At 44.0% G+C, this 9,806-nt stretch overlaps 1 pseudogene; it reads right to left on the reverse strand.

The window, feature by feature from the left end:
- Positions 1 to 7,891, reverse strand: part of LOC126092410 (uncharacterized) — a 125,161-nt pseudogene extending 117,270 nt beyond the window's left edge.
- Between the last annotated feature and the right edge of the window lie 1,915 nt (positions 7,892 to 9,806).

Genomic DNA, 9,806 nt, shown 5'->3' on the forward strand with positions numbered 1-9,806 from the left:
TTACAAACTTCAAAACTCCGCCATCTCTCTCCCCACATCCACCACTGCTGGCGGCTCACCTCCAACTGCGCAACGCTACGCGCTGTTAACATCCAGCTTCCCCTCTGCAATGGCAGACAACAATGCAAACTAGCCACAGACTGCACACAGCACAGCCAGTGATTTTCATACAGAGCGCTACGTGGCATTACCAATATAAAAATCTAAACAGCCTACTTACATAGCCCCCATGCTCCCCACGAAAAATTTTACAAATTGTTTTGGGCAGTGGCCAATAATGATTTGATAAAATTTTTCATAATTACAATAACAAAGAAATCAAATGCACACACTTATTGATACAATGTTGGTCAAAAGCTAAAATTTTCTCACAGTTCATAAAGATAGTCCTGATCATTCATCATAATAGTAATTACAGTTTTTTTTCACAAAGTCTCATTAGTAAAAGAAATTGCACACAGAAGTAGTGGATTTCCATGCAGTCTTGAAGGAGTAGTGTTGTCCTTCCAACGGAAAGACAGTGCTGACTCTTGACATGCTGACAGGTAATGGGCCACAACAGAGCAAACCCACCGCAGAGTCATTCGACGTTTTGAAGAATATTGGTAGGTAGGTCATCACAGAGTAGACCCACTGTAGTCCTGGTAGAGATTACGGTATTGGTGGGCCACCAGAGGTGCAGACCCACTGCAGTCCTTGTAGAAATTGTGGACAGGCCCACTGTAGTCCTGGTAGAGATTGTGGTATTGGTGGGCCACCAGAGGTGCAGACCCACTGCAGTCCTTGTAGAAATTGTGGACAGGCCCACTGTAGTCCTGGTAGAGATCCTGCAAAGTGTTTCACAAACAGAGTGGTAAATAAGCAATAAATTAGAAGATCACGCACGAAGTGGCCGTTTTACTGCATGAGCAGCGAAAATGTGATAAGACAAACTTTCTTTCTTTCATCGATTTGTGGGCGGCGTTAATGAGAGAAAGTATTGTAAAGCTTTCAAACTATGAGCAGTGTTGGTTGTATGTGCCTAAGTGCTCACATTCTGAAATACTGTACGAATATAGTCTGGCTACTTGCGCGTAGTGAACTATGTTCCCTTCTACCCCCACCCCTTTGAGAGGTGGGCGGTTCTTGCTCCGCAGTGGTTCTTCCCAGACAATGAGAGTGCCGTGTGAACCAAGTTTGGCTGAAATCGATCCAGTACTTTTGGACGAGATGTTGAACCTCGGCTTTTATTATATGTGTGTATTACGCCACATACGGTATTGATACATCGGCAACTTGGCGCCCCTGTAACCTTTTTATTCGTTAACCTTCAAACTTAGATTCTACACAAACCCACAGCTTCACAGATAAATGAGTCTTATACCTCTCCGTATTGTAAAACAATACTTGTTACAATAGTCACGCCTAGGGTATGGTGTAACCTCCCCACTATGTATGTTTCTGAATAAAATTTAGCCCAACTTTACCTTCCACACTATACAAGTCTACGTATTACCAAAACTATATATTCACAATCTATTATCTAACTTAGGCCTACACTCGTACGGTAATCTTTGACAAAACAGAACCTAATTTGGACTGAACTGTAACTGATCTGAATGCAGCTTGTCTTTGTATTAATGTAAAATAGAAGTACAACAATTGTCTGGCCTTAATCACAATTTCCACTTAGCTCGCGTCTTGACAACATTGTTGCAGCGTCCTCGAGGGCACAAAAGCAAACAGCAGATAGGCAGAGTCCATGCTAGATTTCTGTTTCTAAATACATATTCAGGCTGTAGCGTAATGGTAAACAGTGGGATGGGGTGAGTAACTATTCATGTGAAATGGTATTCCAAGACGACTTTAGAATGAAGTATATATTCAAAAACACAGAGTAAAACTAAGCCCGATGTTCGCACATAACATTGGTCTGAACAATAGAATGCTTAACAGAGTGAACAATGATTTAAAGAGGGTACAGTGTTAACAGAGAATATCTATAAAAATCAAAGAGCTTAATCAGTTAATACGTTGATCCATGAATCAGAGAAATGGGGTGGTGTTTTTCTTAGCTCTGAGGAAGTTAATTAGTTGACATCATTCCTAGCTATGCAATCCAGCAGTCTTATCTCACACTCCTTGTCTTCAAAAATAATGACATTATTCAAAATATATATTCCTTTCACCTTCCAGTGAACACGTCATACTCATCTTTGCTGTCCTTTACCATATTCTTTATCTAACAGATGCAACTACGAGTCAACATGTAATCTCCCCTTTACTAATCGACCTATCTTGCTTGCGATATAAAATATGACCGTGGATCATGTGTATACCTAATGGAATTTTTCTAATTGGATAAGGCTATCTTTCCCGAAGAAGTAATGCCGATAAGGAGGGGGACAGTGTACAACCGATTTTTCTGATAAAAAAGTCTACTAAAAATAAAAAAGTAATTAAACAGAACAGGGCTACAATTTGGAAAAATGAAAGTTATTTCGTGCATTCGCTCACGAACAACACTGGACAAAAAAGGGGTAACACTGATCATGAATCCAAAAGTTACACAAATGAACGAAAAGGAAATAATTATGGTCGTCAGCCCACCAGGGCGATTAACATCCACAATCCCGTACAAGATGATGGGAAAGAATAACATTTATTATTAAACACTGACGTGGCAACTGAAGGTTGTCACGTTTTTGACACTAATTTTAACTGAGAAGTCATTTTTACGTTAAGTTTGTCATTAAATTTTGAAAAAGGCAATCGAGTAATGATTTGAAAATATCAACTTAAACTGTATGTTAGTACTGAACTTCGTTACGCAAACAATAACGTTCAGAGACATCAACATAACGTCTTCATAGAAATTTAGAGAAAGGCAAGCACTTTTTACTTTGCAGTTACTTAATTTTCAAATTGGATTTCATGTTATTGTCTGAACAACTGAGCCTTTTTTACTTACTTGAACAGAATTAAATACTAGAATATGTACCAAACCAAACAGCCATGTGCTCCAAGCTATATGTAAAGTAAATAAAACTTCCGCACTCTTAATTTGTGCATTTTCTTTAAATCTGGATTTTTTTCCAGTGATAGATTCTCAAACAACGGTTAGCATATAAAGAAAAAAAGGAACAAGGACCCTGCTTGGTAACAATGTCTGGGGGCAATGAGGACACAATCGCCCTGAATTTAACTGGTTATTGTGGTGTCACCGCCAGACACCACACTTGCTAGGTGGTAGCCTTTAAATCGGCCGCGGTCCGTTAGTATACGTCGGACTCGCGTGTCACCAATATCAGTGATTGCAGACCGAGCGCCGCCACACGGCAGGTCTAGAGACACTTCCTAGCACTCGCCCCAGTTGTACAGCCGACTTTGCTAGCGATGGTTCACTGACAAATTACGCTCTCATTTGCCGAGACGATAGTTAGCATAGCCTTCAGCTATGTCATTTGCTACGACCTAGCAAGGCGCCATTACCAGTTACTATTGATGCTGTAAAACATGAACCGTCAAGAGCGATGTTCACCAATTATGGATTAAAGTTAAGTATTCCAGAAGCTACGTAGGTTTTTTGCTAGTCTCAATTCCTTGTCCTGTTCCAGACCTCACGCCAGCCTGCGTGAGTTTAAACGCGTGCCTTTCGGCTTCCTCATAGTGGGTTGGCTGTCTTTCCAATCCGCAACAGTTATTATTTAAATAAAGTTCATTAATCAAATCAGATTCAGTTGTGCTGCTGGGTTAGCCGTTAATACTTTCAACCAATGAACAGTCTTACTTAAGTGCTGTGCCGCGGTGGTCTAGCGGTTCTAGGCGCGCAGTCCGGAACCGCGCGGCTGCTACGGCCGCAGGTTCGAATCCTGCCTCGGGCATGGATGTGTGTGATGTGCTTAGGTTAGTTAGGTTTAAGTAGTTCTAAGTTCTAGGGGACTGATGACCACAGATGTTAAGTCCCATAGTGCTCAGAGCCATTTGAACCATTTTTTTAAAGTGCCGTGTGTGTGAATAAACTCGATGGTTCAAATGGTTCAAATGGCTCTGAGCACTATGGGACTCAATTTCTTAGGTCATAAGTCCCTTAGAACTTAGAACTACTTAAACCTAACTAACCTAAGGACATCACACACACCCATGCCCGAGGCAGGATTCGAACCTGCGACCGTAGCAGTCCCGCGGTTCCGGACTGCAGCGCCAGAACCGCTAGACCACCGCGGCCGGCGAAGAAACTCGGAGCCGACGATGAATCTGTGTTGCTGCTGTTGTTGAAGACGGTAGCATCTTGTGGGACCACGGTTGATTACGGGAACGGGCAGTTGTAATTAATACAGCCTCTTCCGCCCGTCCACTGTCCATACTCCTGCTACTAGTCATCTGACCGGCGCGCGTACATGATGCCGCCGAAATGGTACTCTCTACTGCGAGAGCGTTAACACCACACTTCCGCACACCACAAGCGCTGGAAGCAGTCTCCCGCTCTCTCCGCGCGCTCTGCTCAACAACCCCCTACCCAAAGATTTTACAACGCACAAGCACTGCTATTATCTTTGCTAGTCGATGCAAATAACAATTCCTTTGGCTGTTTCCCAGAGCTAATAAGTTTCACAGTAAAACACAGATAGATACAATAAAACGTCAAAAGACCTAAATGTACACATACAGTGTGTGAGCGTGTGGGGTTGATCTGCTATTCTGTTATTCTGCGCGACGGATTAATCTGAGATGTACCCTTTACACTGTGGCTCCTGCAAGATGCAATTTCCACCCCCACACTACTACAGAAGTCAGACAGACGCTCCTAACGTTCTAAAGAGAAATGCCTGAAAAACTTTCAGCAATAAATATCTTCTGGAGTCATCCGCTGTAAGGAAATGACACAAAAATTCACAAAATTTCTTACGTAACTAGTGGGATACTTGGGTACTGGAGTAGTGCTAGTTGGTGTAAGAAAAACATGAAACTAACAAAAATTATTATTTATTTTGCAAAAATTCTGAAAAATCACAATGGTACTTTTAGTTATGAATTGAACAAGTTATATCCTGGTTCTTTTCGGAATGTGAAGTTACCTCTCAAGGATAGGATTCGCTAATGAAATTTCTATACAAAGTTTAAGATGGTTGTTGATTTGGCAGAATTGCTGAGAGGCGCGCCCAATCAACTTGAATAATTATCCTATAGAATATTGCTTGGTAGGGTCGAGGCTGTCGCGTGCGAAATGCAGTGAAGTGTACTGTTGTGGAAGAAATATGGGGCTCGCAATAGCTGTAGCACGCAATACCGTAAGCTGAGATGACTGCTGTCTGCGCCACTCGCTGCTGACAAATAAGATAACTCTCGTTCTATCTGGATTGGTCTTCGCCAGTCAAACTCTCCCTACACCTTGATGAAGTCAAGGATTCCTATTCGCCCCTAGTCTAACTATTGGCGTGGTACACCGGTCAGATAACCAGTCCACCGCGATGACACTCAAAAATTCGCTCGCAGGTGTTTAACTCTAACTCTGTCCATTCACGCTGCACAATAAGTGTGTCAGCCAACACAGTGAACAACGCTTAATCGCAAGGACTCAATGCAGAGTCGCACTTCGATTGGCTCTCGACAGAGGTGCTCTCCCAGTGAAGTACTGAGGAGAGACTTATTCCTCACTCCAAGAGCGACAACGGAACGGCGCCTCTCCACAGCAGATGTGAAAGGGTATATCTTTTGGTCTCTTCCATTACTCCTTCAGCTCAAGGCGTCAGAAATATCGTCTGCCAATCAGCATTGCTCTTCTAAAACGGGAGAATGACGTTTCGTTTAAGGCGACCAATCTGGAAATCTGTAGTATCGGCGTTTGGCATTTTCTGTGTCCCTGTGAAAATCTCTGAAACTGTGTGCTATGTGTAAAGAATGTGTAGGTTGGACGCTCCCACACAATGTAGCGGAATTTGCTTTTAAGCCGAACAATGGGTCTTTCCCCCTTTCACTCGGGCACACGCTGTCTGCTCCACGGGCAGCCGAGGTTGACTTGTCCTCTGAAGGGACTGGCCTCCCGGTGTGTGGTCTGCCTCCCTCAAACTAAAAGCTCCTGTGACCGTCGTGTCTGGAATGTATGTGTATACGCCAGCCTTGAGTATTTTAACCCTGGTGCACACTTGTTATCTGCATATCATTTACATGAATTCATACAAAATTGACTTTATCTTATCGAGTTCAGGTTCGAATGAAGTGTCTTGATGTGTGGAATATGATTGTGAGGGCGGAATATGTAAGCAATGAAGGTCAGGAGACCACGACGTGTTACAAGTGATGCAATGACCTTACTTATTAAAAAGAAAGCATTTAAATTACAAATATTTACATATAATTAAAAAAGTTATATATCGGTAGCAGGTGCCATGCATCGTGCATTTTCGGTGTTACAAACACAGTACTACTGAATACGTTCGTCACCTACCACACTTCAACTAAGACTGTATCAGAAAGTGCAGAGGCAAAGATTGTGCCACTCCAAGACTAAAGATGGCTTCGGATTAACGTAACTTATCTAACAGATGCAACTACGAGCCAACACAGCACTGCTGAATACGTTTGTCACCTACCACACTTCAACTAATAATGTATCAGAATGCGCAGAGAGAAAGACTGTGCCACACCTAGACCAAAGATTGTTTACCAGTAACGTAACTCGTTCTCTCTCTGACGTGCGCATCGATGACATACAAAAACCAAATGAAGTCACCACCTTACAAAGGCGGTAACATTGATCCTCGGCAGTGCATAACCGTTTTGACGACATGCAGCCATTCACGAAGTAACCTGATGTTGTGTACATAGTGCCGCGTAGTCAGCGCGTACACAATTTTCCCACTAGAGCGCGCCCCGCTAAGCACAACAGCGCAGGTGCAGTGCTCGTCCGTCTCCGCACTACAAGATGGCGCTGCCATAGAGACGGACCAAATTCTGCTTCCGCCGATCGGCGTATTAATATGTAACGCAGCCAATGAGATTGCTGCTAACGTAGAACCTTTTCTCCTCGCGGATCACACTCGTGCAGTGATACCTGAATGCGCGAGGTATTATAACGAGTGTACAGACCTCCGATTAGTCAGTCTGCATTTGTCGGTACCAGTCTGTAGTCAAGTTTCAGTCTGCGCCTAATAAGATTACCATATTCCTGTACATAGCCATGAAGATAAAGGTATAGACACTTTTGTCAAGTATCAGAGATATATGTGAGAATAAGATTAACGTACCAAGACCAAAGGAACTTCAGATTGTCAATTGTGAATAGCATCCAGAACCAAGTTAAGTAATTTTTATGCTTGTTAATATTTTAATAAATGTGTGTGAAAATTAATCAAGTTCTGTTTAAAGTTGGTCACCGTCAATCTGCTACTCTAAGCGTGCAAGTGGCATTTCTATCGTCTGACCTAACGGCAGAAGATAAACAAGCCACGATAAGACCACGAGACATATTGCTGACACTCGCCTACTTCGTTAGAGCGACAGGTCAAATAATCTGATGGTGTGTGTACTGAAGGTCTTACAGTACGCACACCACACCTGATCAGATCCGAAAATTTTTCGTAGGGTTCAGATGCAGGCGAGGCGTTAGGGCGCGTGACCCAGAAGGCCGGACATTTTCCGCACGCCGTATTGCCTGCCGGAGTACGCGCTGACGTGTTTCGACAGCCCTCGTGTCGGCAGAGCCGCGCCGCGGCCTCGGCCGTTGCGCGCACGTCAGCGCTGCGTGACGTGACGGCGCCGCGGCGGCTGGAACTGTAGCCGCAGCCATCACTCTTGATGTGAAGTCCGAGCCGGGCGCTCCAGCGCGACCCGTCGCCGGCTTATGATGAAATATGACGTCCAGCGGCGGCACGGGGCCGCAGGCCGCCGCATGCATACTGATGGAACCCATTACCCCCTTAGCGCGGGCCGTGCCAAACTGAATACGAGCCTAGTGGCTCTCCGGCGGTCCTTATCTCGATACTTTTCGCCGTCACGCCCTGCTGTTGACTGGGGGACACGGCGGTGACGCGCGTCGTTCAACTATACGTTGAAAAGTGCCCAAAAATAGGCGCGGCTCATCATTTCGCGTAAAGAAACACAGGGCTAACAGGTTTTAGGCCGCGACGCGTAACAGTGAAACTCGAAACTGAGAACAAGGTCAGATATCAGCGTGAAAGCCTTTACTCGATTTTTACAAGCATTGCGTGGAGAGGCGTTCGTCTCAAAGTGTAATTAAACAGGACTTTTTAAATTGCTATGAATATGTCTTAGGTATTAAAATCCATGGAGAAGAAATAAAAACTTTGAGGTTCGCCGATGACATCGTAATTCTATCAGAGACAGCAAAGGAAGACAGCGAAGGAACTGGAAGAGCAGTTGAACGGAATGTACAGTGTCTTCAAAGGAGGATATAAGATGAACATCAACAAAAGCAAAACGAGGATAATGGAATGTAGTCGAATTAAGTTGGGTGATGCTGAAGGAATTAGATTAGGAAATGAGACACTTGAAGTAGTAAAGGAGTTTTGCTATTTGGGGAGCAAAATAACTGATGATGGTGGAAGTAGAGAGGATACAAAATGTAGACTGGCAATGGCAAGGAAGCGCGTCTGAAGAACAGAAATTTGTTAACATCGAGTTTAGATTTAAGTGTCAGGAAGTCGTTTCTGAAAGTATTTGTATGGAGCATAGCCATGTATGGAAGTGAAACATGGACGATAACTAGTTTAGACAAGAAGAGAATAGAAGCTTTCGAAATGTGGTGCTACAGAAGAATGCTGAAGATTAGATGGGTAGATCACGTAACTAATGAGGAGGTATTGAACAGGATTGGGGAGAAGAGGAGTTTGTGGCACAACTTGACAAGAAGAAGGGATCGGTTGGTAGGACATGTTCTGAGGCATCAGGGGATCACCAATTTAGCATTGGAGGGCAGCGTGGAGGGTAAAAATCGTAGGGGGAGACCAAGAGATGAATACACTAATCAGATTCAGAAGCATGTAGTTTGCAATAATTACTGGGAGATGAAGAAGCTTGCAAAGGATAGAGTAGCATGGAGAGCTGCATCAAACCAGTCTCAGGACTGAAGACCACAACAACAACAATGTCTTATCAGTCTGAAAGCAAAGTTCGTAGCTTACTGTATTTCTAAACAAATAGTCCTTGGAGAGCTGTCTACATGCAGGCTCCACAAGGCATAGCACCCAGAGAGGTGGCACGGTATTTATCCCACTGGACTCGCAGTCGGGAAGACGACGGTTCAAACCCGCGTCCGGCCGTCCTGATTTAGGTTTTACGCGAATTCCCTAAATCACTCCAGCCAAATGCCGAGATGGTTCCTTTGAAAGATCACGGCCGACTTCCATCCCCATCTTTCCCTAATCCGTGGGTCCGACGACCTCGCTATTTGGTTCCCTCCCCCAAATCAACCAACGAACCGCAAGCCATCGCATGATGCATGGCGCAGGGTACCTTGTACCGCAGCTGGAGCAAGGGACAAATGACTATGTGCCCCTGTACGAACCCTAATTTCTCTTGTCTTATCTTCGTGGTCCTTACTCCAAATGAGCGTCGGGAGCAGTAGAATAGTTCTGCAGTAAGCTTCCAGCACCGGTCACTCTCAATTTTCTCATCAATGTTTCACAAAAAGAGCTTTGTCTTCCCTCTGTACGGCCGCTACCCTTTGGACGCAAAAATGAAAAATATAAATCTTGTCTTCACACCCCAATACAAGCCCCAAGCCCAAGATCCAAATTCCATAAAAAGAAAAACTGAGTCCCTCTGTACTAACATTGCACGACTAGTAGCAAGTAGACTGAAAAGAA

The sequence above is a fragment of the Schistocerca cancellata genome, chromosome 7 (genome assembly GCF_023864275.1).
Source record: "Schistocerca cancellata isolate TAMUIC-IGC-003103 chromosome 7, iqSchCanc2.1, whole genome shotgun sequence".
NCBI classification, from domain to species: Eukaryota; Metazoa; Arthropoda; class Insecta; order Orthoptera; family Acrididae; genus Schistocerca; species Schistocerca cancellata.